Below are 22,330 nucleotides of genomic sequence, written 5' to 3' on the forward strand. Positions count from 1 at the left end.
CATGTTGTCTCTTCATTGTCTTCTGCAGTTTTATTGAACTTGGTAGTGTAAAGGTTACAAGGGCTCTCTCTGAGGCTGTAATTTGCTCAGTATCCAATTATATCACAAAGACTTACTGCCTAACTGCTTACTTCAAAATGTCCCCTGGCTGCAACAAAACAGCCAGGATCTAAAGCTATAAACATGTAGCAAACAGCTGCCACTTTTTCTCTTAACTCTTTACTATCTGCTACACATAAAGTTTATGTAGACATGCATTTAAAAACCATCTTATTTCTTCAGGATATTTGAAACTAAAATCTAAAAGTAAAATGCTCAAAATTGAGAAATTTTTGAAGTCAAACAAAAATGCATACACTCATAATATTCTACTATCTCCTATTTTAAAAATAAATGTTTCCATGACTCATAATCCATTCCAACTAATTATTTCTCTTCTTTTCCATAATTTTTCTATTGATATTATCTTTACTTCCTCATCTTCCATTTCTCAATCTATTACAACATGGTTGTGTCTCTACTACTCCCTAAATTTTATTTTAAGCTCATCTGATTGAATCCTGTAAGTTGCAAATTCCAATGGACCATTTATCCCCAAATTTCACTTTAATTGACTTTTTCAGTGCTCAACATAAACATGCTTGAAATTTTTTCCCTTCATACACTTCAGTGTGACCATGCCTTACTGTTTTCTCTCTTTCTTCACTAACTCTCCCTTTCCAGTTTTCCTCCTAAATCCTTCTAATTGTCAGCTAAGCCATCTTCTCTTTCTCTATACTCTCTCCCTAACCGAGCACATCAATTCCCAAATTTAAAGACTATCTCTATGTTGTTGACTATTAGGTAAAAACTTCCAGTGTGTATAGACTGTTACATACAATTCTGTATCTCCATTTTATTGCTTTAGTACAGTCTCACATTTAACATGCCCACCATTAACCTCTTTTCTCCTAAAACCAGTTTTTTTCACCGCCTTCTGGCATCATATACTTGATTTCTCCCATTTTCTCCACTTACCTAATATTCAATACAACTGCAAACTCTACATTCCACTCCCTGACTACTAAATTGAATCATCTGCAAATACTATCTCAGAAATATCTCCTCTTTTCTTTACTGCCACTACCCTTGTCCTATCCAGTATGATCTCTCCTCCAGTCTAACTGGTTTCCCTGCTTCCTTTCTTGTCTCTTATAATCCACTATCCTTTCATCAAATCATATCACTCCCCACCCCCACGCCTACCCTCCACCATTTACAATCCTTCAGTGATTTCCCATCATACTCAGAACAAAATCCAAACTTCCTAGCATGGTATATAAATCCTATGTGATCTCACCCTGTCTTATGCTTTCAACTTTCTCTTTCACTCACACAATTACTCACTGTACTTCTGACATCAGTATTCTCCTGGAAAAGTCAAATATATCTTGCCTAAAGGTCTTTGCACGTGATGATATTCTCTCCACTGATATACTTTGCTAGCAGCCCCTTCATATTCTTCAGATTTCAGGCAAACTGACACATGTTCAAAGAAGTCTTTCCTAACTATTCCCAAGTTTAGACCCCTAGTTATTCTCTATTTCATGTCTTTATACTTCATAGAAATTTTCAAGTCATTGTGATTTTTATGTAAGTATGTATATATGTGTAACTCCCCCATGGAAATATAAGATCCTTGAGGGTAGGAACTATCTGTCTTATCATTCTTTTTCTTAGTAACTAGCACAGTTCAGGTACATAGTAGATGCTTTAACACATTTGGTTAAGCTATCTACTATTTAGTTTGCTTAAATACAATTTTTAACTCTACTGTAGTTTTAATTGTTTATGAACAAAGTTAAATGTTTTGTGTATTGAAATCTCAGTATTAGAGGTTGAAGGGGAGCAAAATATCCCATCCACAAATGTGCCACTTTGGCACTGAATTATTTTGAGCTGAGGTCAACTAAGACCCAGCAGACTCAAGAAAAACCTTTTACCTCTTTCTTAACTATCTAAAAGAATTTAGATAGGGGGTCTGGCCCAGAAAGAGAGCTATTAACAGAGATAACTTTTTTATCTGAATGACTTATCTGTATAGCAGGGCAAATATCTAACTACCAAACATCTGCTCTTCTTATTATCCTATGAATTACCTTCTTCCCCTTTGAGGCCCAAGGCCCTGTCTCATTCCTTAGCTCAGGATGGCATGTAAGCCTCAACTGCTGACTTGCCTTTGGGTCACATATTTTTATGGGGCTCCTGGACATAAGTAATTAAATTTTTTTCTCCTATTAATCTCTTATGTCAATTTAATTAACAGACCAGCCAAAAGAACCTAGAAGAGGAGACAGAAAAGTTTTCCTCCCTTACAAGGTATGCTTAAAAATCTCATGATGATCTATTATATTATATCACAAAAAACCATTTACCATGACATTATGGTAAAGCATTTCAAATATATTTGGTTAAAACTGTTTTCAAGAAACAAAGCCTAAGACAGGCTTCTAAGGGAAGTGAAAGAATCAAGACAGGACAGGAAAAGGAGCAATGCAAGGATGTGGTCTCAGTTACAGTCTAGCTTTAGCTGAATTCCACAAGGAACTATAGAACATGAATTACACCAGAGTTTTTCTTACTTTAAAGGAAAGGGTCTAGCCTTTTGAAACCCCATGTCAATTCATTGATGACTATGGGTTTCTCCAGGGCGTAGTAGGGGACATAGCTTCCTTGGACATGCAGCTCCCAGCCAAGCACAATTCTTGGAGAAGGGAACAGCTATGAGCCATTGGCAGCCAACACTCAGCAGCTAAGGAATGGGTGCACTTGCTCAGTAAACAGGATATGGTCAGGGAGGACATCTAGAGTGCCATTACAGACACTTTTTATTTTAAACAATCATCTGATATGATTATTAGTCCTGTTTGATAATGATGAAATTAAATGTAAAACTTTATATGATTAGTTCAAAAGAAAACTCAAGCACAGGGTACTGCCCAAAATGGAACCCAGGACTTTCACTCTAAAACCAAGTCTTTTATCCATTGAATCCTGCTTTGTACATGCAAAGGGAATCATAAAGAATTGAAGAACCTCCAAGCTGTAGGACAGAAACATTACTCGGTTGCCAATGACATCTTTTTAAGTTAGGTAAGGAAATCACAAGAAATATTAAAATGTAAAAACATTCATGATTCAGTTTTTAATAGTGATTTTGTTCTGCTCATCATAAAGAAAAGCATCATATTAATAATGGAGATAAAACTAGGTAGCGTCCATTTGATGTTTACAACATGACTACAATTATGCTAAAATCTTTGAACGTATTTTCATATTTAATACTCTCTATAGCCCAACAGGATAGATACTATTGCTGTTCCTATAGATGAAAAAATAAACTACAAAATTTTTTGTCTTTCTCAAAGTCATAAGCTGGGAATTAGCATATTTGGACTTGAACCCAAGTCAGTCTGACACTAGATTTTGTGTTACTAATCAATGCCACTGGCAAAATGAATTAATATATCTAATTCTAAATATAACAAAATGACTCCATTTCTAGGACAAAAGTCTTATGAGAGAAAAATAGAACAAAAATATCTTAGGAAGTGATAAAACAATTAATGACATAATCTGCACTGTACTTTTGAAGTCATCCTAATTATTGAAATACAGTAAGGGTTAAATCAAAGCACTATCATATATCTTGTCACAGCAAATGAAAAATTCAGATACATAGCAAGGGACTGAAGAAGAGAAAAACAGATGTAACTCTAAAAGGCAAAATCTGACAACAAATGAAGAAATATCCAACTTTACAGATAGAAAGTTGAGAATATAAAGAAAATCATTTTGAAATATGGAATATGCTACAAAAATCCTGTAATTTTCAAGGTTAAATTCCCAACAATAGAACTATACATAAAAATATTTTTATCATTAAGGCACAATCCATTTCTTTAAATATATCCATGGAATCTTAAGGGCTGTTATCACAGATTTCTAAATACATGAATCAAATATTAAATAACAAAGAATCAAGGAAAAGTAACATGATACTAGAAGAGGCATATCACTGGTTCAGAATATGCTTGGGGAGATATTAAGAAAGAAAAGAATGATAAAAGAGCAACAGGCAAAAAGTCCTAGTGGCTATAAAACTTATGTACCACTAGAGTTTACTTCTCAACTGTTCATTCTATACAAAAGAGAAATTTTATCTGCAGAGCATCCTGCTGAGGGACTTGAATTGCTGAAAAGGTAAGGTGCTCTCTCTAGTGTAAGAAAAAAGAAGAGAGGAGAAAGGCAGGGGAAAAGCAACCTAGGAGGGATAAGCCAAAATAACAGTGAAAATTGCTGGTGCTGTGATCTTCTTTGGGGGAAAATTGGAGCACTTTTGACCTATAGCAATATCCTATATAAAGAATTATTTCACTTGTTTCTCAAAGAATTTCGCTTGTATCTAAAAGGATTTTGCAGAAACTCTAAATCTTAACTGAGAGCAAAACAAGGAACATGGTGTTAAAAATAATGAATAGGATTTACATTTATTCTTAAATTATCCTGAGGAGTCTGGCATTATATTCTGGAGATATAATAGTATGTGGAACTATGGCTACAATTTTATCTCTTTCAAAATAATTTTTAACACTCACACAATATAACAGTGGTCAAGGAATTTTTCAAACTGCATTTTGAAAAGCCTAAGTTGCTCTGAGGTCCCAGAAAAGTTCAAAGTGAAGTACAAGAGGACTTCTGCATCTGTTTTATATATAGCCATAAACAATTCAATTTGAAACCTAAAATCAGTGCTCAGGGTAGGGGAGGGGCATGTGCGCACACATTATTTTTAGTAGCCTGCGTATGTTACTTTGAAAATAACTGGTGTAGGTAATCTACTAACAATAAAAGCTAAACCTGGAAGATTTTAAGCAATCAGGTAAAGGGAAAGCCATCTGCTCAGACACAACTGAATTCTAGATGTCTTAAAACAATTCATTGCTGGAGGTAACTTCCAGCAAGGAATAATGCCTTTAAAAGAAAACATTTACCAATGCAGAAACTAAAAGAAATTCTAATAGAATCTGAATCTTTTATTTAGAAAACTGTATGAACCATCACATTATACTAAATGGTGTTTTCATGGACAACAAATAGTTTTATATATTAAGTCTAAAAAAGATGAAAATATTGAGGTTGTGATAAATGTACAGTCATGGCACTGATAATTACAAAGACTGTAAAACTCTCCCCAAGAAACAAAAGTAGAGTTTAGTTTGCTATATCTGTTCATATTAACATCTCATTAGAGGTCAGGAAGTAAAAAACTCATCACTAGGATCAGATGATTTTTTTCATACAAACATGAAATTATAATTCAGAATGAATTATACTTTCATTTTTAACAACAGGAGCAAATTGTGTCAGTTGAGAAAAGAATGCTCAAATTGAAACTTGTCAAGTGTTTTGTTTTTAAAGTAGCAACGTAGAAGGATTAGAACATAGGCTTAGAATACAATCTTAGTGCATGATACAGAGGGACAGAATTATGGTCAATAATGTTAAAAATGAAGTAGACAATAAGGTGAACCCCTTTAAATTCAAAGTCAGAGTTTTCTTTGTTTGTCTTTGGTTTCAGTTCATAATAATTCTTAGAAAATGTTATTTGATTTATAAAACCACAAGACACATATTTTATCATCAAGATTTTCATTACTTCAGGGCTTCCCTGGTGGCGCAGTGGTTGAGAGTCCGCCTGCCGATGCAGGGGACACGGGTTCGTACCCCGGTCCGGGAAGATCCCACATGCCGCGGAGCGGCTGGGCTCATGAGCCATGACCACTGAGCCTGCGCGTCCGGAGCCTGTGCTCCACAACGGGAGAGGCCACAGCAGTGAGAGGCCCACGTACCGCAAAAAAAAAAAGTTTTTCATTACTTCAGAAAGCACGTATTATAATTTGGGGGGGTGACTAGGCATAATAGCGTATTTTTGCATTCTTAGAACTACGCAGCTCTGATTTGGGGCTTGTTTCTAATGCCATTTCCATAGTAATGAACTTGGGTTTTTCATTTGTCTTACATTTCAGGAATTAAGGGTTGGTTGTTTGTTTGGGGGAGTATCTGAATTGGCATTCCATACCATTTTTTACTCTAGTTACTGGGTTAAGAAAATATTCAATTTTCTGTAAAATATGGTCAGCATTATGATACTCTATCCAGTCAAGCACCATCATATGGCTACTACTTTTTATGGTTAAAACTGGAGTGTTTTTATTTGTTTTCTTACTAGTGATCTTTAAATAATTTGTTTTAAATATTGCTTCTGGAATTTTCTTAAAGATCCATGATATATGTGATGATAGATTCAGGATTTTACTTCATTGCTTATTTGTGGTGATAGACTGACTACCTTTCACCTACACCATTAAAATTAAGTATTTCAATTTTTCCTAGATTAAATTTTGTCCATATAATTATCTACACATTTTCTTCAATGCAGAATGATCTGATTAACATCCGTGCACACACAGAACACTTTAACTACTTAAATTAAATATGCAACTTAATAAAACAGTGCACATAGTAAAAACAGTAAATTGTGATCTCCTAAACCAATTCATACCACCCTTTCTGAAAACAGTGAGTCATCAACAGCCTCCTCACACAACTCCTTGCTCAGGATCTTCCATGTTCCTGACTTGAAGTACTGCCACATTCCTAAGAACCCCTCAACTTTTCTTCAAAGTTTCTCAGTCCCTGCTTTTACTCTGCATAACTTTTATAATAGGTGTAACCTAGTAACTGCAGTTCATCAGTATTCTCTAGCTCTTAAGATTTGAATTGGCCACATCATACTTTTTATTTTTTTTAATAAATTACACTCACATACACCCCACAATTCCAAAATTTAAAAGGTGGAAGTAGTAGGATTATAACCTTTGTTCTATGGGTCTAACTCTGGATTATGACAAGACATCAAAAAGGTGGTTACTTGGGTTGCCAAACAGACTAGTTTCTACGGATAGAGTGCCTTAAAATAACATTATTAATAACACATTAAAAATGATTTTCCACTTCTGGTAAACTGGAAAATCATCATCACTTTTAAAGCTCTTTCAGAAATTACATTTAATTGTGAAGAGCACGGTAGTCATTCCTGAAAAAAAAATTAATTTTTCATTTTTTTCTTTAAAGAGAGAGGAGAGAGGGAGAGAGAAAGAATACTCCACTGCTAACCACTGTAGCTCAGATAATTCTTCTGAATGTTTTAGGTAATCACAACTATAATTTCCTACTTTGATATTCATGGTAACCACACCACCTATAAAGGAAAAGACTTTTTTAATTGAGCTCCTATTACTACCAGATACTATATTCAACAATTAATCTATATTGTCTCATTTAATCCTCCCAACAGTCATAAGGGAGAATAAGTATTATCTTCATCTTGCAAACTAGGAAACTGTTGTTTAAAGTGGTTAAATAAGTTCTACAAATTCACCCATGGAATAAAAACTACAATTTAGTTCTCCCCTATATACCAGTAGTTACTAAATCAGTCTTCAGTTTTTTAATCTCCATACAAAATAAACCAGTTCCTCCAGTCATTCCTCGATGGACCAATAAAGAATGGGTAATCCTACCCTGTATGTACTCTCTAAATTATTTTTTTACTTCCCATTTTTGGAATACCCAACTAACAAATCAAAACTGTGTAATGATGCTGCACATGTTTAAAATGCTAGATAGTAACAAAGAAAATTTGGTCACTGACAGTTTTAATGGGAATTCTAGATACCCAGTTCCACTTTGGGACCAGAATATGGGAATCAGGAGTAAGTACGAAGGAAAGAAATGTGTGTCTGGATTGCATATCATTCTTTTTTTTTTTTTTTTTTTTGAGGTTCGCGGGCCTCTCACTGTTGTGGCCTCTCCCGTTGCCGAGCACAGGCTCCAGACGCGCAGCCTCAGTGGCCACGGCTCACGGGTACAGCCGCTCCGCGGCATGTGGGATCTTCCCGGACCGGGCCACGAACCCATGTTCCCTGCATTGGCAGGCGGACTCTCAACCACTGCGCCACCAGGGAAGCCCTGCATATCATTCTTGATAAGAATTATTAGAAACAGAAATGGGTCATCAGCAAGATATTTTACCCTAACCACATAATAGTAGTTATGGCCACAAAGCGATGTTAATAAAAATAGACTTTCTTTAAAGACAGTATACCTCTGGGACAGAAGCTATTTCTTCATAGTGGTGAGAGGAACTGAGACTATTATAAAGCATTAGGAGGTTGGGTTTTGGTACATTAAACAAGCAACTGGATTCACTTATTTTCAGACAGAAGTTTCATTAACCTGTTAATGTTTATTCATGCTAATTCTTAACAGACTAAAAATAGCTAAATTTCTACTGAGACCACTATTCTTCAGGCAGCGTCAACACCTTCACTTGTAAGAAGCAGATATAAAGTTTCTCTGCCCAGTTTCAAACCACTAATGTCAGAAGCTTATTTTTTTATCAACTCTCTCTCCCAACCAACTTACTTACTTAATATCACACTCTCTCTCCTTCCTCCCTAGTAGGATTTTATATTTTTTTTTGAAATTTTGCATAATAATAACAGCTAACATGGCAAAAGGTTTATAAGGTCAGAGATGCTATACTGAATCCTCTCTGTACATTATCTCACTTAATACTCAAAAACTTCATGACACAGGTACTGCTTTCTCCCGTTTTGCAATGACTGAACAGCTTACTCTTGCGAGTAGCAGAATTGAGCTTGGAACTCAGCCAGTCTGGAACTCTAGAGCTCACATACCTCATCACTAAACCACACTGCCACCTCTTAAAATTATACCTATGGAGGCAGCATTGCCAATTATATCATAACCAACTCCTTACAAAGAATTACTGTTATACAAAAAAATTTCCATCTTGCAGTGATTTCAGAAACCAGAACGCTTGTCGTTGAAGAGTGGTTTGTTTTTTTGGGTTTTGGTGTTTTCTAAAGATAATTTTTCAAATGAAACACATTAGAATCAAGAGTCACTTAAAATAATTTAACACTAAAATGGGAGGAAAAGAGAGGAAGCAATTAGTGAGCAGCTTGCAAAAGTTAACTGTTTGCTGGCAGAGACTGTGTCTTATTCAATGTGGTATCTTTGAATGTAACACTGGGCTCATAGAAGGTGAAATTTCAATGAAACATGTAAACAATTTCGTGATTTTGAAAATTTCAACTAGATTTTCTTAGATGTTTTAGATTCTAATTTTTAGATCCTCAAAGAAAAAAAATAAACAATAAACATTCCTGTGTTCATTCCATGCGTGGTTCAAATTCTTCATGTTTGAGAATATAAAATATTTATTTTTAGAATTTCTTTCAGATCAATTAGAAATAAAATATGTCAGGATATGTATGCAATTTTAAAGCTTAAAACTGATTTACTCATAATGCTTACTGTTTATAGTCATAAAAATGACAATGTTGTTTCCATCTCCGGGCTATTGTAAATAGAGCTGCAATGAACATTTTGGTACATGACTCTTTTTGAATTATGGTTTTCTCAGGGTATATGCCCAGTAGTGGGATGGCTGGGTCATATGGTAGTTCTATTTGTAGTTATTTAAGGAACCTCCATACTGTTCTCCATAGTGGCTGTACCAATTCACATTCCCACCAGCAGTGCAAGAGTGTTCCCTTTTCTCCACACCCTCTCCAGCATTTATTGTTTCTAGACTTTTTGATGATGGCCATTCTGACTGGTGTGAGATGATATCTCATTGTAGTTTTGATCTGCATTTCTCTAATGATTAATGATGTTGAGCATTCTTTCATGTGTTTGTTGGCAGTCTGTATATCTTATTTGGAGAAACATCTATTTAGGTCTTCTGCCCATTTTTGGATTGGGTTGTTTGTTTTTTTGATATTGAGCTGCGTGAGCTGCTTGTAAATTTTGGAGGTTAATTCTTTGTCAGTTGCGTCATTTGCAAATATTTTCTCCCATTCTGAGGGTTGTCTTTTGGTCTTGTTTATGGTTTCCTTTGCTGTGCAAAAGCTTTGAAGTTTCATTAGGTTCCATTTGTTTATTTTTGTTTTTATTCCCATTTCTCTAGGAGGTGAGTCAAAAAGGATCTTGCTGTGATTTATGTCACAGAGTGTTCTGCCAATGTATGCTAACACATATATATGGAATTTAAGAAAAAAAACAATGTCATGAAGAACCTAGGGGTAAGACAGGAATAAAGACACAGACCTACTAGAGAATGGACTTGAGGATATGGGGGGGAAGGGCAAGCTGTGACAAAGTGAGAGAGTGACATGGACATATATACACTACCAAACGTAAAACAGATAGCTAGTGGGAAGCAGCCACATAGCACAGGGAGATTTGCTCGGTGGTTTGTGACCACCTAGAGGGGTGGGATAGGGAGGGTGGGAGGGAGAGAGACACAAGAGGGAAGAGATATGGGAACATATGTATATGTATAACTGATTAACTTTGTTATAAAGCAGAAAGTAACACACCACTGTAAAGCAATTACACTCCAATAAAGATGTAAAAAAAAAATGACAATGTTTTTTATATGAAATCATAACAAGCTACAGTAGAGACCTGCTAATCACACCACCTTACCACCCTTTCCCACCACAGGGATCAATACTTTATTTTGGCTCTAACAGTTTCAAATAAGTAGATATTAAACGTATGGAAAATGTGTATTTTTCCATTTGAAAGAAACTGGTGTATAGTTGAAAGATGAGGGTCTTCTCCAATCTACCGTCTTTTCCCTACACTAGGTCTCAGTAGGATGAGAACTGCAGGTGGGACCATCATAGAGTATGTTTATTTGTTTCAGGACTTTGATATGCAAATATCTGTTCTAAAAGAATGAGAAATGAACTGACCACCAGATATTCTCATAAGAGAATTTCTCCAAGTAAAAGAGAGAGAGAGAAAAGAGAGAGGAGAGACTCTGAACTCTGAGAGGGATAAGCTTTGACATTTTACTTTCCTATGTAATATACTTAAATGTAAAAAATTGCCTCCATTAAAATGCATAAAAAAATCAGTTCCAGAGTATGTTGCAATAGATTCATTCTGCTAATCTTACAGACAATTCTTCACTCAGGCTGATATTTGTCTTTATGAATAATTGAATTTTGTCGTTCCTTAGAGAGAAAATGGGGTATTTATGTATCTGAGGATTTTTATCTAAATGAATATAAATAGAAAATAATTTTGAAAGACACACTGTAAAATGGTATTTTAAAAAAACCAAAGAATTTACTTCTAATGTTTACATAATACAAAACTGAAAAATATATTTTCCCTGACAATAGCTTTTAGTCATATTTGCTTATATCTAATGTCTTACAAAGTTAATATATAGTAGTAAAATCAGAACATGAAAAATAGATTTGAGAAGGCAGATTATGAAAACGAAGGTAAATAATAAAATAATAAAGTCCTTGAAATCTAAGCAGGATTCCGGTCATTAGGAATCCCTCGGGAAATAAATTCAAATTTGAAAAAAACAGATGTAAAGACAAACCAAAATCATAGTGTAAATTAAAATATTTAAATGTTTAATATGTAAATTAATTTTTTAAAGTTGGGAGAAATAAAATATTGTGCATAACTTAATCTTACAAAACTTGACAGCATAAATGAGTAACTGCATGTAAAATAGAAAATGAGAAAAACTAGAAAACTTTTTTACACAAAACCCCCATTTTATGTAAGATATACACTGTAAAGCATATTACGCAGTAAAATGCTACTGTAACTGAATGTTAAATGGGAATTTTCCCACAGCCACAAATTTCAAGCAAGGCCCAAGCTGAATTTAATCACTGCTAGGAATCTGTACTCCTAATTCACAAACTTTAACTGTTGTGAACTCAAGGAATGGTTTATCAGGATTCACCAGTTTCAATGCCCCCAGTCCTCACAGCAATAATGAGTGATGAGAGAGAATGGTCTTTGGGGGTAATGTGAAGTAAGGCAGTCAAAAGAATCCCTCATAAATTTAAGCTTGCCTAAAATGTTCCCTCAAATTTATCAAATAAGATCTATTCTCTCTTCTAAACTGTTGGTGAGCCTTTGGATCCATAAATAGTTTAATGCTGCCCAGGTGTGAAAATAATGACCAAATCAAGAGACAGAGGTGCTGACATAAGAAGCACTAGTAAGCTGTCCTCCTATTCTCTGATGAAGCAAGGATATGGTCTTTCCTTGGGTGATATATATGAATAAGATTCCTCGGCTTAAGCACTCATCAAGTTACCACAAGGAAAAGTCACTTAAGAAGGAGTCTTTTTTTTTTTTTTGGCTTTTAATGCAGAATAAAGAGCTGAAAGAAATGAAGCTGAATCTTGATCTGCCTCTTCAGTAATCCAAGAAATGGGACACCAATTACATAACTCTCAGAGGAAAGAACACATATACCACACAGGAGAAGCATGGGCATTGGAAGGCTACATACACAGGGGACATCTGTAGTGAGTGTCAGCCTTAGAAGCAGCAACAATCAACAAAAAGAAGACTACAATCTCATTGAGTCCTGTAAGAAGAAATCTTTCCACTGTTGCCACATCACAGATGGAGCTGGCATCTGGAAGTGGGAGAGAAAAGAGGTATCTGGAAGCCTAACCATACCCCAGTACTCTCGAAGCATAAAATCTGTCAGCACAGATGGTAACATGTAGGAAAGCTTTGAGTGGAATTTGAGACTGACATTTTAAGATGAATAATAGAATAAAGTAATAATCCAAGTGTCTGAAAAGTTATGGCATCTGTCCAAGAAAGAATCAAAGAAAAGGCCCCAAGTGAGAAAAAAGGGGAGAAGTTTCATAATAGCGGGGGGGGATTATTCAAAAAAACTAAAACAATATCTTATTTAAATAACAATAGGTTGTAACTCTTCTATAAACCAGTTACTCCATTCAGTGGTATATCAGAGTAACATCATTGTGTTCTATCTTTCTGGATATCAGTATGGATCATGTAGTTTAGGTGTACATCACTAAGAAATGGCACAAAAAATGCACTGTTAAAGTGTGTGGCACATCCAGAAATAACCTATGCCTTCCAAGCCAGAGCACTGGAAGAATGCATTCATTCGACAGATGTTTTTTCAATGCCTCATAAGTGCCAAGCACAATTCTGGGTATGATAATCTTGGAGACGAGTGAACAGAGTCAGAATGTCCCTGGTTTCGTCGAGTTCCATTACACTAGGGATAAACCATAGTCAAGGAAGAACTCTCTAAAGAAGTGATATTGCAAATAAGACCTGAATAACGAAAAGTCATCAGCCATGTGATGATCTAAGTGGTAGGGAAGGGAAAGAAGGTGTTATAGACTGAATTATGTCCCCCTAAATTCATAGGACAAAGCCTTAACCCCCAATGTGACTGTATTTGGAGTTAGGGCCTTAAAGAAGGTTACGGAGATTAAATGAGATCATAAGGGCATGGTGTCCTTATAAGAAGAGGAAGAGACACCAGTAGCGTACATGTACAGAGGAAGGGCCATCTGAGAACACAGCAAGAATGTAGCCACCTGCAGCCAGGAAGAGAGCCCTCATGAGAAAAGAACACTGCTGGCACCACGATTTTGGACTTCCATCCTCTAGAACTGTGAGAAAACAAATTCCTGTTCTGTAAGCCACCAAGTCTGCAATATTTTGTTATGGCAGCCTTAGAAGACTAATACGTAAAGGGAGATATTTATGTCAATAAACAACTAATGCAAAGGCCTTAAAGAAGGAAGAAGCTTGTAGAACTCTAAAAACTTAGGGATGTGAGCAGGAATACCGTCACATGAAGTGTGGCAAATGTAGGAGATGAAGTTGCAGAGACAGGCAAGAGCTAGACCAAGAGGGCAGGGGAGGGCTACTGGGCCATGATCATGAGTTGGGAATTTTATTTTAAAGATAACATGAAGCCAATGGAAGATAAAAGACAAGACCAACCACTCCCAGAAGAATGGATTGTTGGAGTTCAAACATGGCTATTGCAGTCTGGATTTGACCTATGAAGTTAATAGTGATCAAGAGGAAGGAACAGATTTGGGATAAATTTTGAAAGTAGGCCTATAGAACTTGCTGATGAATTGAGAAAAAAATGTCAATTATCTGGCTTTCCCCACTCTGGCTGCAAGTCTCTTCAGTCTAATAGTCAGGGATCACAAGGTTAGAAATCTAGACTGAAGGGTTTTTTTTTTTTCTTAATATATAATTTATGATTCATTGAAATGAAGCAAAAGCTTTGTTGACATGATCTAAGCACAAACTTGAATGGAGATTACTCAAATTACATAAATTGAAAAAAAAAAAAACAACCCATAAAACCTAAAGGTAAGTCTTAATACTCTCATCAGATCCCCTTCAGCAAGTAACTTCTTAACCACATGCCTAGAAGAAGTTATTGTATTGGACCAGTGTTAATCTCTTCTTGTGTACTGCTCCAAGCTTTTACGTCCTGAGCCTAGATAACAGAATATGCATTTCTTACTTTATGACCCCTACAGGATGATCATAATAATATAATCCCTAACCTTCTATCCTTGTTAGTACTGATGGTTATAGCTTTGTCTCTCCATGCCACACTTTCTTGACCCCTTACCCATGTTCCAATGGACTTAGGTATTGTGCAGGTCCATTTCACGTTTTTTGTAAACTGAACTGCCCTAGAAAACATATTTTTTTCTAGCTTGGCCAGGGTTACATGATATGTTATCTTATCATTTTGAGATAAAGACCACATCTGTTAACTTTTTGTATGTATTATTCATATTTTGTTATTCTAAGTGGGTTCAGCTCTTCGTATATTTTTAATCACCTGGTATTTATTCTGGGGGTTTGCTGGGGTCACCTGACCTAGCCTGGATTTGGCAGGGCTACTCAGCTTCTGTCTGTGGATCTAGCTAGACTTGGCTGCTCTTTATAGTCTGGGCTCAGTCTGCTCCAGCAAGTACTAGTAAAGCTCTTCAATGATGTTGACAGAGGTATAACAGAACAAACAAAAATCAAGCCAAGTCTCTTGAGAGGTACGCTCCAAACTTGCAAATAACTTAGGTTCTTATCCTACTGGCCAAATTACGTCATATAGTTGAGGCCAAAGTCAGGAGTCAGAAAAAATACTTGTCCTTTACTGGGAAGAACTGAAAAGTTACAAGGGAAAGAGAATGAATACAAGGAAAGGTGAAGAACTGAGGCCAATAATTCAGTTTGCCAAACCCATATTCAAATGTCACACCTGTACTCACCCTTCTCTAATTATGCAGGTTAAAACAAGTGAATAACTAATTATGATAGACACACACTTATTAGGAAAAATAAAAATGTAATAAATATATAATGTTTATGTATAATGTAATACATACATACATATATACATATTACTGTAGAGGAGACTGATGAAAAAACAGAATACTCTGAGATCTGCAAAAGGCTCTTCGAGTACTTAGCTGAGTGATGATCAGCACATACATGTTAGGAAAACTCAATGTCCAGGCACAGACGGCTTTACTAATGAATTCTATCAAACACTTAAAAAAGAAATAACACCAATTCTGAATAAAAATTTCTAAAATATTGAAAAGTAGGAATTACTACCGAACACATCTTATGAGGTCAGTACTACTTTGATACCGAAACCAGAAAGAGATATTACAAGTAAAGAGAATTACAGGTCAATAGCTCTCATGTACAAAGATGGAAAAACTATTAAGTTTTTTATAAATATGAAATACAATCATATTTATAAAGAACATTAAATCATGAAAAAGGGGTGATTTATCCCAGGAATGTAACTAGCATGATATTTAATGGTGAAGTTTTGAATGCTTTCATTCTAAGATCAGGAACAAGGCAAGAATGTCTGTTTTTACTATTTCTATTCACCACTGTACTGGAGGATCTGTGAAACAAGGAAATAACAACAACAAAAAGTCCAGTTTGGAAAGGAAGAAAAGTTTCTTCATTCATGGATGAAATGAAAATATGAACTAAAAATTTCTATGGAATATATGAAAACAGTCTAGAATGAGTGAGTGAATTTAGGAAGGCTACAAGATACAAGATCCATATACAAAAATTATTTGTATTTCTACAACAGCTGGAAATAAAAATTAACAAAATATTTAAAACAGTATCAAAATATGAAATATTTAGGGATGAGAACAGGAGACAATCAAAATGTCTATCAATAAATGAATGGATAAACAACTTACAGTATATCTAAACAATGTTCTAGTACTTGGCCAAAAAAAATAATAAAATATTGATACATGCAAGTACCTGAATGAATGTCAAAATAATTATGCTGAAATTAAAGAGGCCAGGCAGAAAAATGTACACTATATAATCACTGAGATATACAATTCTAGAATATGTGAACTAAAGCATAGAGACTAATGTATAGAGCCTTAGTGATTGGCTGCAGGAAGGACAGGGAGAGAGAAATGATATAGGTGCATGAGGAAATACTGGGGGATGATGGATAGGTTCATTATCTTGATTATGCTGATGTTTTCATAGCCATATATACATCAATATTTAGCAAACTGTACACTTTAAAGTGCAGGTTTTATATGTCATACTTCATAAAGCTGTTATGTTCTATATTTATCTCTTGATTTTTAACTAAATTTTACACATTTTATTTTAAAGTAAACAAATCTTTTAAAATATAAATAACTTTCTCTGTTAGAACTTTTTACATCCAGTTTACTTTTCTGAAATTGGAATATTAACTAGGAGATAATCTCTATAAGTTTATCTCTGTGAAAACTCAGGTCATTCTTGATGGCAATATATTATTTATTTTTATGCAACTAAAAAGAATGGAAGGCCCAAAAAGAGAAAAATCACTTCAAATGATCTAAACAAAAGAGATCTGAAAAATAATATATTTAATAGTTTAAGGGAAAAAAATTAAAGAACAGATTCCTTTAAAAAATACTGCTATTCAGAGAGATGGCTTTGGATGAAAATTGCTGGTTCTAGGCCCTGTTTAGTGAGACAGCAAGAAAAAATAATTTTATGTTTTTACCGTCGCACTGATTTTTTCAGTTTAACATACTTTGCTTTTGCTTTTCTTACAATACAAGGTTTGACCAACTAGTAAGCCTTTCTTCTACAATACTTTTGATGTATAATGTTGCTTTCTTTTTTAACTCCTAACTTTAATTCATAATTCTATGAAAGGGAGTGAAAATGTTGACCAACAAAAGTCAATGATTTGGTAATTGCTTTTTTTTGCCAATAATAAAACTCTTGTCAATAATCTTCAGTTTAATTTACTTATATTGGAGGCTTCACTAGACCTACTAATGAACTGAGCATCATTTTAATTAGAATTAACACTTTCATCCTTCTTATGAATATATATAAAATGAACTTTGAAATGCTGGCCATCAAGCTGTCAGAGCAAAATTAAGACATTTCTCATGAAATAGTACTACTCTGTGGACACCAGACAGTAAATGAATAGACATTCATTGTTACTGCACTGAGGGAAATTCTCTCAAAAAAGCACTGCTATCTCCTTTAGGAATTCTTAGATACTTTGACCATCCCTTTGAAGTAATATTCATTTAAAGATACATTTCACATGCAATGCTAGACTCTCTCCAATGTTTCATTAGTAGGCATACGAGTTGCATGATATTTTTTCCACTTGGCAGTCAGACCATTAAATTGTATAAGCATTGCTAATATCTATGGTTCAAAGATTATAGTCTCTTCTTAAGGATGCCTGGTATACACACAAAAAAGAATCTGTTTTTAAATTTTTATTTTATATTGGAGTATAGTTGATTAACAATGTTGTGTTAGTCTCAGATGTACAGCAAAGTGATTCAGTTATACATATACATGTATCTACTCTTTTTCAAATTCTAAAAGAATCTTAACATAAGAGATGTATTAATTATTTCTCCATTTCCTCTAATTAAGTTTGTGTATATTCCAGGATATTAATAAAGGGAGGGAGGGAGGAAGGGAGGAAGGAAGGAAGGAAGGGAGGAAGAAAGGAAGGAAGGAAGAAAGGAAGGAAGGAACAGAGGGAGGGAGGAAGGAAGGAAGGAAGGGAGGAAGGAAGGAAGGGAGGGAGGAAGGGAGGGAGGAAGGAAGGAAGGGATGAAGAAAGGAAGGAAGGAAGGAAGGAAGGAACAGAGGGAGGGAGGGAGGGAGGAAGGAAGGAAGGAAGGGAGGGAGGAAGGGAGGGAGGAAGGAAGGAGCTCTTCTATTTGAAGAGCTCTATTCACTCTATTCACTTTGCTCTATTCATTCTATTCAAACAGTGAATAGCGTGAGCCAGATTGACATTCCTTAGGAAGGAGATGATAATGCTTGCAATGAAATGCTGAAAGTAAATTTTAAGATTAAATATCAAATGATTTTTCCAAATCTTTATTTGTGATTAAGTGCAATGAATGACTTGAATATCTATATATATGAAAAGACAAGAATAAAAATAACATCATATAGTCATAATTCTGCAGGAAAGCTTAATCAGGTAGTACACAGTCTAAGAAACCTCAAATATAAATTAAAATAATGATAAAATATTTACCATGCAGCTTAAGTTGATTTTTTCAAAGGGCCTAAATAAGAGAGATGGTGGCGGGGGAGCAAGAAAGACAAATAGAAAACTAAATGAATGACAAAATACAGCAATAATAAATTTGCAAATGGGCTATGGAAGATAATATATCCCAAAAAATTCCTATGCATACATAGAGCATTACACAATACATGCTTTACAATGTGAAACTGTTATTTTAGCTGAAAATGAAGGTTCTTATTTATACCTTAAACAGGTACAATATATTGCTTTTTTTTAGAAAAATCTTTATAAAAAGACACTTGTTCAAGATTATCAACAACTTGGAGAATCTTTTTAAAATGCTCATTCTAAATATGTTCTATAACGTACTGAGCAGAGTATATGAAATTGTGGGCTCTATGTAAATGTACACTCCCTCACAAAATCAACAGCACAATTATTTAAACAAAAGAGTGTGGCAAGTTCTGTGTGTATTGTGTGACAGGGACCATAGTAATTCATAACAATTCAGTTGTAATTCAGGATGTAATAGGTATGCAATAAATGTTTCTTAAGCCTATGGTATACATTAATAAAAACGTATCTGCCATTGCTGAAAGTGCAATATAATCTGAAAGTAGGAAGAAAAAAATGAGAACCTACTGGAAACTGAGTATTATGGTTCACATAAAATCTGTTTCCTTGTAAGTTCTAAGTAAATGACAATCTGAATTTACTTGTCATTTGCTCCTATGTATCATTTTCCACAAGAATATTAACTCACCAATTTTTTTTTTTGGTACACGGGCCTCTCACTGTTGTGGCCTCTCCCGTTGCGGAGCACAGGCTCTGGACGCGCAGGCTCAGCGGCCATGGCTCACAGGCCCAGTCGCTCCACGGCATGTGGGATCTTCCCGGACCAGGGCACGAACCCATGTCCCCTGCATCGGCAGGCAGACTCTCAACCACTGCGCCACCAGGGAAGCCCTTAACTCACCAATTTTTAACAAATAAATTTTCAGTGTCTAGCATGGCAACTAGTCAAGATGCTTCAGAGTGAGAGAATTAACAGAGAGTCTGAAAAGTCTCATCAGCAAACGGCCAGTGCTGAACGAATATGCTTCTAATAAAAATACACACATATACCTTACACTTTTTACAAATAAAGCCTTTTCTCGTAGATATGTCTGCATTTTAATAAAAATCAAACTCTTTTTCCCAAAACAGATCAATATGAAATCCTCTATTGAGTATTTCTGAAATTATATTTCTTAGCACAGATGCTTTAACAAATGACTGAATAAAAAGATAGCTAACTTGTGAGGAAAACATTTCCACTAGAAGTTTTGTTCTCTTTAGTTGTAAAAATGTAACACACTAATAACAGGCTTACAAGAACAAGTTTGATAATTTTATTTATATTTCCCAGATATACATTAATTTGCCTATATGAAATAAGTCTACAAACACTATATGTAAAGCAAATACGTTAGGTTTACGGGCCATAGGGTTTCTGAAGCAACTACTCAACTCTGCAACTGTAGCTTGAAAACAGTGATAGACAATATGTAAATGAATGGACTTGGCTGTACTCTAAAAAACTATTTACCAAAAGGGGCTAGAACGGCAAGCAGGGTATAGTTTGCCAACTCCACCTACAGAGTGTTACGTGATACTGACAAAGAGTCTCTCCTTGACCAAACTTTTAGTCAGGCTCTCCTGAGCCCTCTGTTCAATTAGGCCTGACCATGGACTTTTGTCTGTGTTCCTGCAGAGTCCAGTTTTAGCAAGAATCTTGCTAAACTGGTTTAGAGAAAATCCCTCACCCTAAATACCTGATCAATTCCTCATCTCCCATCATCCTCCAGGTTGTATCTGGTCACCCTGGTCCACCATTAGAAAGAATCCTGTCAGGATGGCTGAGCCAGAACCGCCCCAAGCTTTACCCCTGATGTTTCCCTCTTAGTAATTTTCCATCCATTGACCCACACCATACTCCATGGCTATAAATTCCCACATTTCTTGTTGTATTCAGAGTTAAGCTCAATTTCTCTCCACTACTATGACACTCCATTGCAGCAGTGCCCCTGAATAAAGTCTGCCTTACAGTTTGTTTTTTACTATGGTATGAACAGACTTTATTGCTTGCAACAGGAGGTGGAAGAGGAGGGGATATGACAGTGCCAGCTCCTAGGGTGGCTCCACAGACTTGGTCGCCACTCTCGAAAAACTTGGTTCTTTAACACGTGTCACAAGGATTTTTTTCTTTAACAATATCAAAAACAACCTGTGATTTTTCCTTTGATTGACCCAGATCCATATTTAATACCTAGATGATGTCTTCTTATTTTCATGTTTCTCTTTCACCTTTTCTCCTAGTCTTCAAGAATTACTGTTTCATCACAGTTGTAAAGTTCCATGAAAATCCTAATTTGCATCCTACAAACCAATATCTTTTTGTTAAAACTTTGCCTTAGGCTTCATTTTATTGTAACAAGAAATTTTCTGTGGGACTTTTCTTGCCCCCAAATAGATCCTTAAACTAAGGTACAATTAGAGGCTAATTGCACACATTTTAAAGAAAGATGGATTCAATGGTGAAGGTAACTCCTCTGGGACTTGGCAAAGATGGCAGTGCTGGCCCTATATCCACATCACTGTTGCTCTCCCCTCCCCAATCTCAATCCCTATAAAGTAAGAACCGTGGTATTAAATAATCCATCTATTTTCCCTATTAATTAGTTATCTCTATTTTACCATAGATTAAACTATTTCATGTAATGTAGTCTATTTTTTCCCTGTCTACTCGGTACCACTGATAAATATTTCTCTTTGGGAAATAATACTACACATTTTAAATATCTTCTCTTGAATATATTTTAATGTCTGACAGGGTTCTTGCTCTCCTTTAGCATTCTTTTCAAATAATCTATATGTCATTCCACTTATTATTTCATATAACATTTCTAATCATTTCTGCTGAGTTCAAAGTGGCAAAACAGTAACAATTTTGAGTGTGATTTGTTTATAATTCTAAATTAAAATTTATATCTTACAAATATTTAAACTTCTCATCTAAGACCACAGTGTGTACATCAAATTATTCTACTCTTCCTTACATCACTCAAAACAAATTTGTAATTCATTGCATTAGATAGAATATCCTCTTGCCAATTTTTAACAAATGTAAGAAAAAATATATAATTCAGCATTAAAGTAATAATGCATCAGGAACAGATAACTTTACTGAGTCAAAGATGGGTCATCTAAGGCAATATAATATTATAACATTTCATCAATAAGTATGTAGAGAAATTTTGTGGTCACCTCACTAGATGTCAGAGAACTTTTGAAAAAATTCAGCAAGCATTGTGAATAAAAATATTTACCTAATTAATGTATCCTATTTATTGTATAGGATAATTATTTTTAATTTTTTTACATAATTATGCATCATATTTCATATGCATGGAAAATTAGTTCACATTTAGCAATCTATAATACCCACATACAATTAGGCTTTAAGAAGAGTATGCTCTTGGTCATAATGCAATTAGTAAATTAATAGAGAATCTTTAGAAAAGCTCTCACATAATCCATATGTATTGCCATTTCAAAGTTTTACCAGTTAAAAAATTTCCAGTTAATTTCATTTTAAATATTTAATTAATATAGAGATAAATAATATAATTTTTTACCATGATAGGGTGAAAAATAAACCATCCTGAATAGTATTAATTAACTTCAAAACAAGAATAGAAACAAAACAAAGAAATGAGGATATAA

General features: G+C 34.9%; 1 protein-coding gene and 1 long non-coding RNA gene across 3 annotated transcripts in view; one reads left to right on the forward strand and one right to left on the reverse strand.

The window, feature by feature from the left end:
* The window catches only part of EPHA6 (EPH receptor A6), an 874,905-nt gene that overhangs the window by 702,298 nt on the left and 150,277 nt on the right, over positions 1 to 22,330 (reverse strand). The gene's annotated exons all lie outside the window — the stretch shown is intronic.
* The window catches only part of LOC132520643 (uncharacterized), a 36,086-nt gene that overhangs the window by 2,222 nt on the left and 11,534 nt on the right, over positions 1 to 22,330 (forward strand). Inside the window, exon 3 of the long non-coding RNA XR_009540589.1 lies at positions 2,306 to 2,358. This is a non-coding gene — a long non-coding RNA (uncharacterized LOC132520643). The remainder of the gene's footprint in view (positions 1 to 2,305; positions 2,359 to 22,330) is intronic.

The sequence above is a fragment of the Lagenorhynchus albirostris genome, chromosome 5 (genome assembly GCF_949774975.1).
Source record: "Lagenorhynchus albirostris chromosome 5, mLagAlb1.1, whole genome shotgun sequence".
In the NCBI taxonomy this organism is placed as follows: domain Eukaryota; kingdom Metazoa; phylum Chordata; class Mammalia; order Artiodactyla; family Delphinidae; genus Lagenorhynchus; species Lagenorhynchus albirostris.